The 15837-nt window shown below is 40.8% G+C and overlaps 9 non-coding genes across 9 annotated transcripts; all 9 read left to right on the top strand.

Annotated features, from left to right (window-relative positions):
* The first annotated feature begins 5739 nt into the window (after window positions 1–5739).
* trnak-uuu (transfer RNA lysine (anticodon UUU)) lies at window positions 5740–5812 on the top strand. The gene has a single exon. It is a non-coding gene; the product is annotated as a tRNA-Lys (tRNA).
* Window positions 5813–6173: 361 nt separating this feature from the next.
* trnas-gcu (transfer RNA serine (anticodon GCU)) lies at window positions 6174–6255 on the top strand. The gene has a single exon. It is a non-coding gene; the product is annotated as a tRNA-Ser (tRNA).
* A 1010-nt stretch (window positions 6256–7265) lies between these two features.
* trnas-gcu (transfer RNA serine (anticodon GCU)) lies at window positions 7266–7347 on the top strand. The gene has a single exon. It is a non-coding gene; the product is annotated as a tRNA-Ser (tRNA).
* A 2110-nt stretch (window positions 7348–9457) lies between these two features.
* trnas-gcu (transfer RNA serine (anticodon GCU)) lies at window positions 9458–9539 on the top strand. The gene has a single exon. It is a non-coding gene; the product is annotated as a tRNA-Ser (tRNA).
* A 1007-nt stretch (window positions 9540–10546) lies between these two features.
* trnas-gcu (transfer RNA serine (anticodon GCU)) lies at window positions 10547–10628 on the top strand. The gene has a single exon. It is a non-coding gene; the product is annotated as a tRNA-Ser (tRNA).
* A 1011-nt stretch (window positions 10629–11639) lies between these two features.
* Window positions 11640–11721, top strand: trnas-gcu (transfer RNA serine (anticodon GCU)). The gene has a single exon. It is a non-coding gene; the product is annotated as a tRNA-Ser (tRNA).
* Window positions 11722–12729: 1008 nt separating this feature from the next.
* trnas-gcu (transfer RNA serine (anticodon GCU)) lies at window positions 12730–12811 on the top strand. Its single transcript has one exon. It is a non-coding gene; the product is annotated as a tRNA-Ser (tRNA).
* Window positions 12812–13819: 1008 nt separating this feature from the next.
* Window positions 13820–13901, top strand: trnas-gcu (transfer RNA serine (anticodon GCU)). The gene has a single exon. It is a non-coding gene; the product is annotated as a tRNA-Ser (tRNA).
* A 1009-nt stretch (window positions 13902–14910) lies between these two features.
* On the top strand, window positions 14911–14992 carry trnas-gcu (transfer RNA serine (anticodon GCU)). Its single transcript has one exon. It is a non-coding gene; the product is annotated as a tRNA-Ser (tRNA).
* The last annotated feature ends 845 nt before the right edge of the window (window positions 14993–15837 follow it).

Raw genomic sequence — 15837 nt, 5'->3', positions numbered from 1 at the left:
TCGATCTTCAAGTTCATTAGGGCAGCAAGGAAACGGGCAAAGTCTGCATCCTGCGCAGTGAAGCCAGCATTAGACGCAGAGGAGCCGCTGCCGTAGCCAGAGGAGCCGCTGCCGTAGCCAGACCCAGAGGAGCCGCTGCCGTAGCCAGAGCCAGAGGAGCTGCTGCCGTAGCCAGACCCAGAGGAGCCACTGCCGTAGCCAGACCCAGAGGAGCCGCTGCCGTAGCCAGACCCAGAGGAGCCGCTGCCGTAGCCAGACCCAGAGGAGCCGCTGCCGTAGCCAGACCCAGACGTGCTACTACCAGAGCCAGAGGACCCACTGTTTTGACCTGAGCCCAGAAATTAGTTGAAGCAAAGTATGACAGCATGGTTAGTCATGCTGTCAGTAGCCGCTGTATCACTGCCAATATGTTTAGTAACAAAAAACAAAGCTAAAGGAGTATTTGCAGTTCAAGTGGGTCATTAAACCTGAAGTCTAATATATTGTAAGATTTGGTGCTGCATGATTAATATAGTTGCAGACCCTCTTCCCTCTCATTCCTACCAACATCATGGGTTGAGCATGTCCAGACTAAACAACTTCCCATGTTGGCTGCCTTTATATAAACTGCACCTAAATGTTGATATACTTGTTTTTCTGGGGGGGATAACATGTTCCAATGCTGAAGAGCAGGACACAAAGCCAGGAAATCCTGTTTGGATTTCAAAAGAAAAGAAAGAAACTTTAGTATATAGGAGAACAAAAACCTAAACCATTAAACATGAAGACTCACCTGAAGAAAACCTTAAACAACATGTTGAACAAGACAAAACAGAAGCAACACAATTCAGATAAAACTGGTCAAAAACAGCAATCTAGTGACTGCTGTTGAGAGAAGATTTGTGCTGTAACTCATCTGAGGCTGCAGCTGACTTTATATTGGTGCTCTACCTGCTCTAATTACACTCATAAACCTCACCTGGGACCCAGTCAGATCGTGCTGCATTCAATTCAGCTCTGAAAATGAACACTTCTGACATTTAAAAAGGTTTGTTGCAACATGTGAGGAATGAACATGGGATGTTTTAAAGAAGGTGAATTCCGCTTGGTCAGATACGGTGTTAAACATCTGGACCAAAGTCCTGCAGATCACTGTGGGCCCCTAATCTCTGGCTGGGGAGTGTGAGGGGAGTGACAGAGATTTGGTCTGAAGGACTCCAGGTTATAACCTCGGTTCTAATACGTCACAAAGTCGTCACAGTCATGAAATTGGGGTCCAACACATCACTTGTCCACTTCACTAGTGGGAGCTGCTAGTTGGGTTTCAAGGGGAAAAAACTGAGCTCAGCGTGACATAAGACTGGAGTCTTAGTAAGTTAACCTGCTGAGTTCTGGAAATAACTCTAACATAATGTTGACTCCTTGGCAGGAATAAGGAGCTCTGCAGCTCTCTCATCCAGAGGATCTAGAAGCATGGATGTGTTTGGAACATAGCAGAGGGTGTATTCTTCCTAAAGTCACGCTAACTGCCTTCTGCGCACTCTGAGATGTTTAAAGCTCAGATTAATATCTGAGCTGAGATGTAGAAACGTGAGACAACATGATGCAGAGCTGCTCTTTTATTAAGTGATATGGAGGAGATCTTAGATTTATTTCAGATGAACTTGATTAAACAGGACATAACGGAGGTTAAATGTTTAAAGCACCTTGTGCCATCATTTTGTTCATATCTGTAACTGTTTCTCAAATGTTTCTTAGTGAGGTGGAACTGTACTGAAAATACACTGAAGTTAAAGTTACATTTTGAACTCATTTAAAAGGGAAAACATTTCTATTTGAATAATGCTCTTTTTTAATATGGGTCTAATTTTCTGAGAGTCTTTTTTTACTGTAAAATGTTGACTGTCACACCTGAACTTCATATTTATTTATATCCCCAGGTTGTTTTAATTCTGAAAACTAACATTTGTTACAGTAGTTCACATCATCTGTCCTCATAATTACTTTCATAAAATCCAACAAAGACCAGACTTTATCATGTTCATATTTAAACTGCAACCTGCAGGTTAACAATGTGAGTGACTTAAAGTGTGGAAACAAGTCCACAGACGTTTTTCTTTTAATTATGTCAGTATATGTCGACTATGTGCAAGTAGTGCCCACAGGCAGTGTCCTTGCTGTAGGGACGACCAGGTAAGACATCTGATTCTCACATATAGATGGAACATTTGATGTTGCATTATGCCCAGTATTAATCAGTACAGCTCACGACTTAACTGAATATATTCCAACACCTGGCTCGTCTTCTTGCATGCAAATGTAGAACAAAATTGATGTTTGCCCCCACCACCTGATCCAACTTCCAGGTAGTGAGTAGTTGACAACATTGAGCCTATAAATTTTGTTCCCAAGTCACTAAATGCATGTAGCTGCCACATCTTTTGATTTGTGCAGCACAAGCTTCATTACAAGTATTCAAAGTACAAGACCTTTGCTACCACATAAGATAGTTATGAAGCCATCCTCGGCCATTGACCTGTCCAGATTTCACATGGCCCCAGCATCTGATGGGTCTGCCCTTACCCAGAGCTGTAGGGTGAGGACTGCTACAGAGTGTAAAGGTTTCCCCCTCAGCACAATATGCAGCAGTGGAATCTTCTAATAGAGCTCAAGGCCACACCTTTACCCACTGCTGTCAGAGAGCTGCAGTTGGCTTTTCAGCCATTTTTAGTTGGGAATGCATTCCAAGCTGAAGCCATCAAGACCTTCACAAGCTCACCTTTGAGCAGATACTGTCCTTAAGTTAATGCCAACACCTTATTTATAGGATTAAGTCATGTCAACCTGTCAGGCCCTCAACTATCCCCTCCAACCCACAACTGGATGACCCAGAGACAGCTAGGAGCCATTTGATGGAGCAACAAGGTATTCAAGTTAAAGCCATTTATTCAAGCGGTAGCAGCAGCGATGCCTCTAGAATATGCAGATCTGCAAGACAAAGAAAGTCAGTCACCTACCAGCAGCTACAGAGAGCACACATGCAGAGTAAAATGAGCCTCACCAGAAAGATCCTCAGAAGCCGCTCTGAACTTGAACCTTGTGCTGAGATGTTTTGCCGTGGTCTGGCTCAGATTCTGTTGGGCTGTAGCGGAACTGGCTGAACAGCACACGCTTCTGGTTGTAGCGTGACCGAGATTTGTAAGCGTAGACTTGATCCTCGTCGGCCACAGGAGTGAAGACTGGCTCGTCCTCGCCGCTGGTGTCAGATGAAAGGCTCCAGTTCCCATCTTCAAACTGGTAATTGCTGCCAGGAGCTCCAGACTGACCTCCCTGAGCGCCATGCTGCTGTGCTGCTGAACCACTGGTTCCAGCTGCTTTCTGATACGTTGGCTTAGATAGAGCTTGTCCATAAACTGAATACATGGGTGAGAAAACAGAGAATAAAGATCAGCCTTCCATTTACACCCGAGTCAATTTAAACTGCTTTTAGTTGCAGAGCTTTGATTGGGATCAGCTTACCGCTTTGTGCAGGAATGCAGGTGATGCTTCCAATCAGCACACAAGAAATCCACAAAACCCTGCAGAAACAGGGACATCTCATATGAAGTTCTGAGTACATTTAGAGACCAGTGGGGTCCAACCACCACCTCCCCTTAACATGCCCAGTCCTGTTGAGCTTAACTGCATATTCATAGTGTAATGCTGCGACCAAATGAGGTTCTGCTTGCCTCAGACATTTAAGGCAGCAGAGGTTCAGTGCCACCACTTAGAAGCACTGGGATAGACTAGAAGTTACTCACCTCATTCTGGTGCAATATAATTAAAGCTTGCCTGGGACCTGCTGCTGCCAAACTGCACTAACACAAAGTTCAGAGCCCTGTGACACTAACCTGAAGCTGCAGGAGCTGCTTTCATATGATCCTCAGTGCAGAGGGAACTGATTGCTCAGCGGTAACAGCTGCTGCTGAAAGCTGCAAGGCTGCAGTTAACTGGCAACAATGGACCAACATATGCAGCATCTCAGTGTTATGTCCATAAATAGATAATAATCAGGAACTCTTGTGAGTATTATGTATTTTATTTACATATATAAATATTAGATTATAAATATAAATGATCAAATATTCTGAACTGCTGATATATGTGATAATAATAACAATAACAATGGTAGCTGCTCTCAATATGTGAAATCTCTCTCATAATTCATTATTAGTCGGCTAATTGATGAATAAACATCCTGCTGCTGAATAAGTGTTTAAAAAATAAATAAATCAGAAGGAAACCTGCAGAAGAAAGTCTTCTAACAGCTGTCTCTCTGTGTTTATTGGCATGCAGCACGGTTAGTGAGATCCAGATCCATGTGGGCACTCAGGACGGATTTAAATAGCGACTCTGAATGGACGGGAAACCCGCACTGAAGGCCCAGTGAGCCAAAGCACGGCCGCCACTGAAAAATATATTTGAAACCCGTCAATATGCTAACTTTGCGTGTTTACCTCTATAACTGATGTTATATGTAAAACAGAGCACATGGTCAATTAGCTTTTTAAAAATCTTTATTTTAAAGAAAACGATCAAAACAAGAGTTTTTCTGGAAGAGATTTTAATAAGTTCTGAATATGCATTGAAGAGAGGTTACATTTGAGACTATTTTCTTTGTACAAAACTTAAAACAAAAATCTGAAGTCTGCACACTGAGGAAAACTGGTTTTGAGGATATTTATGAAATTTCCTGCTAATAACCAACTTGGGTCGGTGTCCCCAGTGGAACATTTTATGTGTAGTCTGCAGGTTTCATGTTTTCAGCTGGAGATGGATGCTTTTTGTTCTGTATGTTACATATTTTTTATCTTGATCAGGAAATTCAGAACGAAATCAGGATTTTATTAGAGCAGAGCGACAGGCTGGACATGCTTTAAGTGACCACGAGTTGACACGTAGTCTTAATGGGCTGATTTTCAGTTTAGCCGTCTGACAGAAGAAACAGAAAAATATGTGGATGAGAGCAGCTTTATTGGGAATTTGGCTGGAAATATACACTCATTCTTTCCTGTTTTTACTAAAAGATGCAGAAATATTAAACTCTGTAACATGTGTTTAGTGCACCAACCCATGCCAACTCAGTTAGCATACATACAGTTATAGGAATAGTTTACTGAATGTCCCATCTTGTAGACAGCCTCAGTGTTGCATTTCCAGTCCAGTCTGCTGTCCAGGTGAACCCTCAGGTATCTGTAATCCTCAACCACCTCTTCACCGAGGATGGAGACGCTGTTCAGCTGACTGCTGCTCCTCCTAAAATCCACAATCATCTCTTTTGTTTGTATCCAGATGAGGCCATAGTTTATTTTCCTATAGATGTGATAGTTTCATGTAGATGTGCTGAGGTGTGACAGGGCAGCTGTTGGTACATGGAGGATGTGAGGTCTGTAGCAGGAGGCAGCAGCATGCTGAGTTTGTCTGAACTCTTCCATCTGTCTGATCCCACATTATCCCAAAGCCTGTGAGCTTTTCCATTCCTGACCACACATCCCTCACACTGTTCTGCTGCAGAGAGTTTCCCACCGACTTGCTCTCTTCCTTTTTTCTTCACACTCCTCCTTAACTCCCTGTTTCCCTCCATGAAGGCCTTCTTCTTTATGCTCAGTGGCTGCAACACAAGTTCACATCAACCAGGCGTTTGTTCAGAAAACAGCGTCACAGCTTTGGACTCAGGAAGTGTTTCAGATGTCAGCTGTCACTCAGACACACTCTCATAGGGCCTGGATAGCTCAATTGGTAGAGCATCAGACTTTTAATCTGAGGGTCCAGGGTTCAAGTCCCTGTTCAGGTGTAGAAATGTAATCTACCACTTAACCTGTACTTCCCTCTATGCTGCACTCTGTTTCTACACTGTCACCTCTGACAGAGCCTGACCATTCAGAAATTATTATTTTTTCTCGTTTTCTTTAAAATAAAGATTTTTAAAAAGCTAATATGTTTTACATATAACATCAGTTATAGAGTCGCTATTTAAATCCATCCTGAGTGCCCACATGGATCTGGATCTCACTAACCGTGCTGTATGCCAATAAACACAGAGAGACAGCTACACGCAAGGCCATTGTATCTAATGAGGCTCCAATGTTGAGATCAAAATTATACCAGCTGTAGTTTGAGACGGAATTTTTTATGGTCAAACCTACAAGAGAGAGGACGAGGTGGCCGAGTGGTTAAGGCGATGGACTGCTAATCCATTGTGCTTTGCACGCATTGGTTCGAATCCCATCCTCGTCGGCTTTGCATGTCAAGTTCTGTTCTGGGTTGTTAAAATTTCTCATTCCACTTCTTACCAGCAGGCTTTTCAAACAATGCTTTTGTCGCAAAACTTTTATTTGCCTACACGAAGTTCATTTGGGCAATTGAATCTATCATGAAGAATTTTGAGTGTGACTTCAGGCTAATGTGAAAGAGCTGTCGTTCTTTCAGTTTGCATCCATCTTTGCCACATCCAGCTGTTAATCATTTCATCCACAGAGGACAAAGGAAAGACAACTGTAGAATGCGGGCGTCGATCCCGCTACCTCTCACATGCTAAGCGAGCGCTCTACCATTTGAGCTAATTCCCCTTCGGTTGATGGATTCTTAGCGCTTCCAAATTAACGAACCAGTTCTGACCAAACGATCCATTCCTTGATACATTGAAAGGAATAGATCTCAAAACTGAAGCTTGTTGGTTTTTATCAGTGTTTTTCAGAGTGGTTGAATGTATCAAGTAGAGTCTTGCGATCGATGAGTGAGACATGGAAAATCCGTAGTGTTTCATGGTTATGCAGATTCTTTTTTCTTACCGATTTTAAACAAATTTGAATTTGCACATTAGTTGGTTTGTCTTTATAAGATGACCATTAAGGCCTCTCACCAGAAGAGCACCTAAAAGATTTCTGAGGAGTGCGGACATCAATCCCGCCACATTTTGCCTGGAAAGCAAGCCCTTTATAATTTGACATGGTTTATCTTCCATATTTGGGTATATTCTGAAGAGATTGTAATAACCCCAACCTTAAATTTGACTTATCCTAAGTGCAATTGCTTTTGTTTCGCCCAATTTTAAATCAAACAACCTCAAACATCCCTACATGGTACCACATTTAGATAATAATGATTCTATTTTTGTGAAAGGAGGATAAATTCATATCCTCTGCACGAAAGGCCATTGTATCTAATGAGGCTCCAATGTTGAGATCAAAATTATACCAGCTGTAGTTTAAGACGGAATTTTTTATGGTCAAACTTACAAGAGAGAGGACGAGGTGGCCGAGCGGTTAAGGCGATGGACTGCTAATCCATTGTGCTTTGCACACATGGGTTCGAATCCCATCCTCGTCGGCTTTGCATGTCAAGTTCTGTTCTGGTTTGTTAATATTTCTCATTCCACTTCTTACAAGCAGGCTTTTGAAACAATGCTTTTGTCGCAATATTTTTATTTGCTTGCACTTGGTTCATTTGGGCGATTGAAGCTATCATGAAGAATTTTGAGTGTGACTTCAGGCTAATGTGAAAGAGCTGTCTTTCTTTCACTTTGCACCCACCTTTGCTACATGCAGCTGTTAATCATTTCCTCCACAGAGGACAAAGGACAAATGAAAGACAACTGGAGAATGCGGGCGTCGATCCCACTACCTCTCACATGCTAAGCAAGCGCTCTACCATTTGAGCTAATTCCCCTTCGGTTGATGTATTCTTAGCGCTTCCAAATTAACGAACCCTTTCTGACCAAACGATCCATTCCTTGATACATCAAAGGGAATAGATCTCACAACTGAAGCTTGTTGGTTTTTCTCAGTGTTTTTCAGAGTGGTTGAATGTATCAAGTAGGGTCTTGCGTTCCATCAGTGAGACATGGAAAATCCGTAGTGTTTCATGGTTTGGCAGATTCTTTTTTCTTACCGATTTTAAACAAATTTGAATTTGCACATAAGTTGGTTTGTCTTTATAAGATGATCATTAAGGCCTCTCACCAGAAGAGCACCTAAAAGATTTCTGAGGAGTGCGGACATCAATCCCGCCACATTTTGCCTGGAAAGCAAGCCCTTTATAATTTGACATAGTTTGTCTTCCATATTTGGGTATATTCTAAAGAGATTGTGATAACCCCAACCTTAAATTTGACGTATCCTAAGTGCAATTGCTTTTGTTTCGCCCAATTTTAAATCAAACAACCTCAAACATCCCTACATGAAACCAAATTTAGATAATAATGATTCTATTTTTGTGAAAGGAGGATGAATTCAAATCCTCTGCACGCAAGGCCATTGTATCTAATGAGTCTCCAATTTTGAGATCAAAATTATACCAGCTGTAGTTTAAGACGGAAATTTTTATGGTCAAACGTACAAGAGAGAGGACGAGGTGTCCGAGAAGTTAAGGCGATGGACTGCTAATCCATTGTGCTTTGCACACATGGGTTGGAATCCCATCCTCGTCGGCTTTGAATGTCAAGTTGTGTGCTGGTTTGTTAAAATTTCTCATTCCACTTCTTACAAGCAGGCTTATCAAACAATGGTTTTGTCGCAATATTTTTATTTGCTTGCACTAGGTTCATTTGGGCGATTGAATCTATCATGAAGAATTTTGAGTGTGACTTCAGGCTAATGTGAAAGAGCTGTCTTTCTTTCAGTTTTTTATCCACTTTTGCCACATCCAGCTGTTAATCATTTCCTCCACAGAGGATAAAGGAAAGACAACTGGAGAATGCGGGCGTCGATCCCACTACCTCTCACATGCTACGCGAGCGCTCTACCATTTGAGCTAATTCCCCTTCGGTTGATGTATTCTTAGCGCTTCCAAATTAACGAACCAGTTCTGACCAAACGATCCATTCCTTGATACATTGAAAGGAATAGATCTCAAAACTGAAGCTTGTTGGTTTTTATCAGTGTTTTTCATAGTGGTTGAATGTATCAAGTAGGGTCTTGCGATCGATGAGTGAGACATGGAAAATCCGTAGTGTTTCATGGTTATGCAGATTCTTTTTTCTTACCGATTTTAAACAAATTTGAATTTGCACATTAGTTGGTTTGTCTTTATAAGATGACCATTAAGGCCTCTCACCAGAAGAGCACCTAAAAGATTTCTGAGGAGTGCGGACATCAATCCCGCCACATTTTGCCTGGAAAGCAAGCCCTTTATAATTTGACATAGTTTATCTTTCATATTTGGGTATATACTGAAGAGATTGTAATAACCCCAACCTTAAATTTGACTTATCCTAAGTGCAATTGCTTTTGTTTCGCCCAATTTTAAATCAAACAACCTCAAACATCCCTACATGGTACCACATTTAGATAATAATGATTCTATTTTTGTGAAAGGAGGATAAATTCATTTCCTCTGCACGCGAGGCCATTGTATCTAATGAGGCTCCAATGTTGAGATCAAAATTATACCAGCTGTAGTTTAAGATGGAATTTTTTATGGTCAAACTTACAAGAGAGAGGACGAGGTGGCCGAGCGGTTAAGGCGATGGACTGCTAATCCATTGTGCTTTGCACGCATGGGTTCGAATCCCATCCTCGTCGGCTTTGAATGTCAAGTTCTGTTCTGGTTTGTTAATATTTCTCATTCCACTTCTTACAAGCAGGCTTTTCAAACAATGCTTTTGTCGCAATATTTTTATTTGCTTGCACTAGGTTCATTTGGGCGATTGAATCTATCATGAAGAATTTTGAGTGTGACTTCAGGCTAATGTGAAAGAGCTGTCTTTCTTTCAGTTTGCATCCACCTTTGCCACATCCAGCTGTTAATCATTTCCTCCAATGAGGACAAAAGAAAGACAACTGGAGAATGCGGGCGTCGATCCCGCTACCTCTCACATGCTAAGCGAGCGCTCTACCATTTGAGCTAATTCCCCTTCGGTTGATGTATTCTTAGCGCTTCCAAATTAACGAACCATTTCTGACCAAACGATCCATTCCTTGATACATCAAAAGGAATAGATCTCACAAGTGAAGCTTGTTGGTTTTTATCAGTGTTTTTCAGAGTGGTTGAATGTATTAAGTAGAGTCTTGCGTTCGATGAGTGAGACATGGAAAATCCGTAGTGTTTCATGGTTTTGCAGATTCTTTTTTCTTTCCGATTTTAAAAAAATTTGAATTTGCACGTTAGTTGCTTTGTCTTTGTAAGATGATCATTAAGGCCTCTCACCAGAAGAGCACCTAAAAGATTTCTGAGGAGTGCGGACATCGATCCCGCCACATTTTGCCTGGAAAGCAAGCCCTTCATAATTTGACATAGTTTATCTTTCATATTTGGGTATATACTGAAGAGATTGTAATAACCCCAACCTTAAATTGGACTTATCCTAAGTGCAATTGCTTTTGTTTCGCCCAATTTTAAATCAAACAACCTCAAACATCCCTACATGGTACCACATTTAGATAATGATTCTATTTTTGTGAAAGGAGGATGAATTCATATCCTCTGCACGCAAGGCCATTGTATCTAATGAGGCTCCAATGTTGAGATCAAAATTATACCAGCTGTAGTTTAAGACGGAATTTTTTATGGTCAAACTTACAAAAGAGAGGACGAGGTGGCCGAGCGGTTAAGGCGATGGACTGCTAATCCATTGTGCTTTGCACGCATGGGTTCGAATCCCATTCTCGTCGGCTTTGAATGTCAAGTTGTGTGCTGGTTTGTTAATATTTCTCATTCCACTTCTTACAAGCAGGCTTTTCAAACAATGCTTTTGTCGCAATATTTTTATTTGCTTGCACTAGGTTCATTTGGGCGATTGAATCTATCATGAAGAATTTTGAGTGTGACTTCAGGCTAATGTGAAAGAGCTGTCTTTCTTTCAGTTTTTTATCCACCTTTGCCACATCCAGCTGTTAATCATTTCCTCCAATGAGGACAAAGGAAAGACAACTGGAGAATGCGGGCGTCGATCCCGCTACCTCTCACATGCTAAGCGAGCGCTCTACCATTTGAGCTAATTCCCCTTCGGTTGATGTATTCTTAGCGCTTCCAAATTAACGAACCATTTCTGACCAAACGATCCATTCCTTGATACATCAAAAGGAATAGATCTCACAAGTGAAGCTTGTTGGTTTTTATCAGTGTTTTTCAGAGTGGTTGAATGTATCAAGTAGAGTCTTGCGTTCGATGAGTGAGACATGGAAAATCCGTAGTGTTTCATGGTTTTGCAGATTCTTTTTTCTTTCCGATTTTAAAAAAATTTGAATTTGCACGTTAGTTGCTTTGTCTTTGTAAGATGATCATTAAGGCCTCTCACCAGAAGAGCACCTAAAAGATTTCTGAGGAGTGCGGACATCAATCCCGCCACATTTTGCCTGGAAAGCAAGCCCTTTATAATTTGACATAGTTTATCTTTCATATTTGGGTATATTCTAAAGAGATTGTGATAACCCCAACCTTAAATTTGACTTATCCTAAGTGCAATTGCTTTTGTTTTGCCCAATTTTAAATCAAACAACCTCAAACATCCCTACATGAAACCACATTTAGATAATAATGATTCTATTTTTGTGAAAGGAGGATGAATTCATATCCTCTGCACGCAAGGCCATTGTATCTAATTAGTCTCCAATGTTGAGATCAAAATTATACCAGCTGTAGTTTAAGATGGAATTTTTTATGGTCAAACTTACAAGAGAGAGGACGAGGTGGCCGAGCGGTTAAGGCGATGGACTGCTAATCCATTGTGCTTTGCACACATGGGTTGGAATCCCATCCTCGTCGGCTTTGAATGTCAAGTTGTGTGCTGGTTTGTTAAAATTTCTCATTCCACTTCTTACAAGCAGGCTTATCAAACAATGGTTTTGTCGCAATATTTTTATTTGCTTGCACTAGGTTCATTTGGGCGATTGAATCTATCATGAAGAATTTTGAGTGTGACTTCAGGCTAATGTGAAAGAGCTGTCTTTCTTTCAGTTTTTTATCCACCTTTGCCACATCCAGCTGTTAATCATTTCCTCCACAGAGGATAAAGGAAAGACAACTGGAGAATGCGGGCGTCGATCCCACTACCTCTCACATGCTAAGCGAGCGCTCTACCATTTGAGCTAATTCCCCTTTGGTTGATGTATTCTTAGCGCTTCCAAATTAACGAACCATTTCTGACCAAACGATCCATTCCTTGATACATCAAAAGGAATAGATCTCACAAGTGAAGCTTGTTGGTTTTTATCAGTGTTTTTCAGAGTGGTTGAATGTATCAAGTAGAGTCTTGCGTTCGATGAGTGAGACATGGAAAATCCGTAGTGTTTCATGGTTTTGCAGATTCTTTTTTCTTTCTGATTTTAAAAAAATTTGAATTTGCACGTTAGTTGCTTTGTCTTTGTAAGATGATCATTAAGGCCTCTCACCAGAAGAGCACCTAAAAGATTTCTGAGGAGTGCGGACATCGATCCCGCCACATTTTGCCTGGAAAGCAAGCCCTTCATAATTTGACATAGTTTATCTTTCATATTTGGGTATATACTGAAGAGATTGTAATAACCCCAACCTTAAATTGGACTTATCCTAAGTGCAATTGCTTTTGTTTCGCCCAATTTTAAATCAAACAACCTCAAACATCCCTACATGGTACCACATTTAGATAATGATTCTATTTTTGTGAAAGGAGGATGAATTCATATCCTCTGCACGCAAGACCATTGTATCTAATGAGGCTCCAATGTTGAGATCAAAATTATACCAGCTGTAGTTTAAGACGGAATTTTTTATGGTCAAACTTACAAAAGAGAGGACGAGGTGGCCGAGCGGTTAAGGCGATGGACTGCTAATCCATTGTGCTTTGCACGCATGGGTTCGAATCCCATTCTCGTCGGCTTTGAATGTCAAGTTGTGTGCTGGTTTGTTAATATTTCTCATTCCACTTCTTACAAGCAGGCTTTTCAAACAATGCTTTTGTCGCAATATTTTTATTTGCTTGCACTAGGTTCATTTGGGCGATTGAATCTATCATGAAGAATTTTGAGTGTGACTTCAGGCTAATGTGAAAGAGCTGTTTTTCTTTCAGTTTTTTATCCACCTTTGCCACATCCAGCTGTTAATCATTTCCTCCAATGAGGACAAAGGAAAGACAACTGGAGAATGCGGGCGTCGATCCCGCTACCTCTCACATGCTAAGCGAGCGCTCTACCATTTGAGCTAATTCCCCTTCGGTTGATGTATTCTTAGCGCTTCCAAATTAACGAACCATTTCTGACCAAACGATCCATTCCTTGATACATCAAAAGGAATAGATCTCACAAGTGAAGCTTGTTGGTTTTTATCAGTGTTTTTCAGAGTGGTTGAATGTATCAAGTAGAGTCTTGCGTTCGATGAGTGAGACATGGAAAATCCGTAGTGTTTCATGGTTTTGCAGATTCTTTTTTCTTTCCGATTTAAAAAAAATTTGAATTTGCACGTTAGTTGCTTTGTCTTTGTAAGATGATCATTAAGGCCTCTCACCAGAAGAGCACCTAAAAGATTTCTGAGGAGTGCGGACATCGATCCCGCCACATTTTGCCTGGAAAGCAAGCCCTTCATAATTTGACATAGTTTATCTTTCATATTTGGGTATATACTGAAGAGATTGTAATAACCCCAACCTTAAATTTGACTTATCCTAAGTGCAATTGCTTTTGTTTCGCCCAATTTTAAATCAAACAACCTCAAACATCCCTACATGGTACCACATTTAGATAATGATTCTATTTTTGTGAAAGGAGGATGAATTCATATCCTCTGCACGCAAGGCCATTGTATCTAATGAGGCTCCAATGTTGAGATCAAAATTATACCAGCTGTAGTTTAAGACGGAATTTTTTATGGTCAAACTTACAAAAGAGAGGACGAAGTGGCCGAGCGGTTAAGGCGATGGACTGCTAATCCATTGTGCTTTGCACGCATGGGTTCGAATCCCATTCTCGTCAGCTTTGAATGTCAAGTTGTGTGCTGGTTTGTTAATATTTCTCATTCCACTTCCTACAAGCAGGCTTTTCAAACAATGCTTTTGTCGCAATATTTTTATTTGCTTGCACTAGGTTCATTTGGGCGATTGAATCTATCATGAAGAATTTTGAGTGTGACTTCAGGCTAATGTGAAAGAGCTGTCTTTCTTTCAGTTTTTTATCCACCTTTGCCACATCCAGCTGTTAATCATTTCCTCCAATGAGGACAAAGGAAAGACAACTGGAGAATGCGGGCGTCGATCCCGCTACCTCTCACATGCTAAGCGAGCGCTCTACCATTTGAGCTAATTCCCCTTCGGTTGATGTATTCTTAGCGCTTCCAAATTAACGAACCATTTCTGACCAAACGATCCATTCCTTGATACATCAAAAGGAATAGATCTCACAAGTGAAGCTTGTTGGTTTTTATCAGTGTTTTTCAGAGTGGTTGAATGTATCAAGTAGAGTCTTGCGTTCGATGAGTGAGACATGGAAAATCCGTAGTGTTTCATGGTTTTGCAGATTCTTTTTTCTTTCCGATTTTAAACAAATTTGAATTTGCACGTTAGTTGCTTTGTCTTTGTAAGATGATCATTAAGGCCTCTCACCAGAAGAGCACCTAAAAGATTTCTGAGGAGTGCGGACATCGATCCCGCCACATTTTGCCTGGAAAGCAAGCCCTTCATAATTTGACATAGTTTATCTTTCATATTTGGGTATATACTGAAGAGATTGTAATAACCCCAACCTTAAATTGGACTTATCCTAAGTGCAATTGCTTTTGTTTCGCCCAATTTTAAATCAAACAACCTCAAACATCCCTACATGGTACCACATTTAGATAATGATTCTATTTTTGTGAAAGGAGGATGAATTCATATCCTCTGCACGCAAGGCCATTGTATCTAATGAGGCTCCAATGTTGAGATCAAAATTATACCAGCTGTAGTTTAAGACGGAAGTTTTTTATGGTCAAACTTACAAGAGAGAGGACGAGGTGGCCGAGCGGTTAAGGCGATGGACTGCTAATCCATTGTGCTTTGCACGCATGGGTTCGAATCCCATTCTCGTCGGCTTTGCATGTCAAGTTCTGTTCTGGTTTGTTAAAATTTCTCATTCCACTTCTTACAAGCAGGCTTATCAAACAATGGTTTTGTCGCAAAATTTTTATTTGCCTACACAAAGTTCATTTGGGCGATTGAATCTATCATGAAGAATTCTGAGTGTGACTTCAGGCTAATGTGAAAGAGCTGTCTTTCTTTCAGTTTGCATCCACCTTTGCCACATCCAGCTGTTAATCATTTCCTCCACAGAGGACAAAAGAAAGACAACTGGAGAATGCGGGCGTCTATCCCGCTACCTCTCACATGCTAAGCGAGCGCTCTACCATTTGAGCTAATTCCCCTTCGATTGATGTATTATTAGCGCTTCCAAATTAACGAACCCTTTCTGACCAAATGATCCATTCCTTGATACATCAAAAGGAATAGATCTCACAACTGAAGCTTGTTGGTTTTTATCAGTGTTTTTCAGAGTGGTTGAATGTATCAAGTAGAGTCTTGCGTTCGATGAGTGAGACATGGAAAATCCGTAGTGTTTCATGGTTTTGCAGATTCTTTTTTCTTTCCGATTTTAAACAAATTTGAATTTGCACGTTAGTTGCTTTGTCTTTGTAAGATGATCATTAAGGCCTCTCACCAGAAGAGCACCTAAAAGATTTCTGAGGAGTGCGGACATCAATCCCGCCACATTTTGCCTGGAAAGCAAGCCCTTCATAATTTGACATAGTTTATCTTCCATATTTGGGTATATACTGAAGAGATTGTAATAACCCCAACCTTAAATTTGACTTATCCTAAGTGCAATTGCTTTTGTTTCGCCCAATTTTAAATCAAACAACCTCAAACATCCCTACATG

The sequence above is a fragment of the Odontesthes bonariensis genome, chromosome 11 (genome assembly GCF_027942865.1).
Source record: "Odontesthes bonariensis isolate fOdoBon6 chromosome 11, fOdoBon6.hap1, whole genome shotgun sequence".
Taxonomy (NCBI): Eukaryota; Metazoa; Chordata; class Actinopteri; order Atheriniformes; family Atherinopsidae; genus Odontesthes; species Odontesthes bonariensis.
This window is presented reverse-complemented; position numbering and strand designations above follow the sequence as displayed.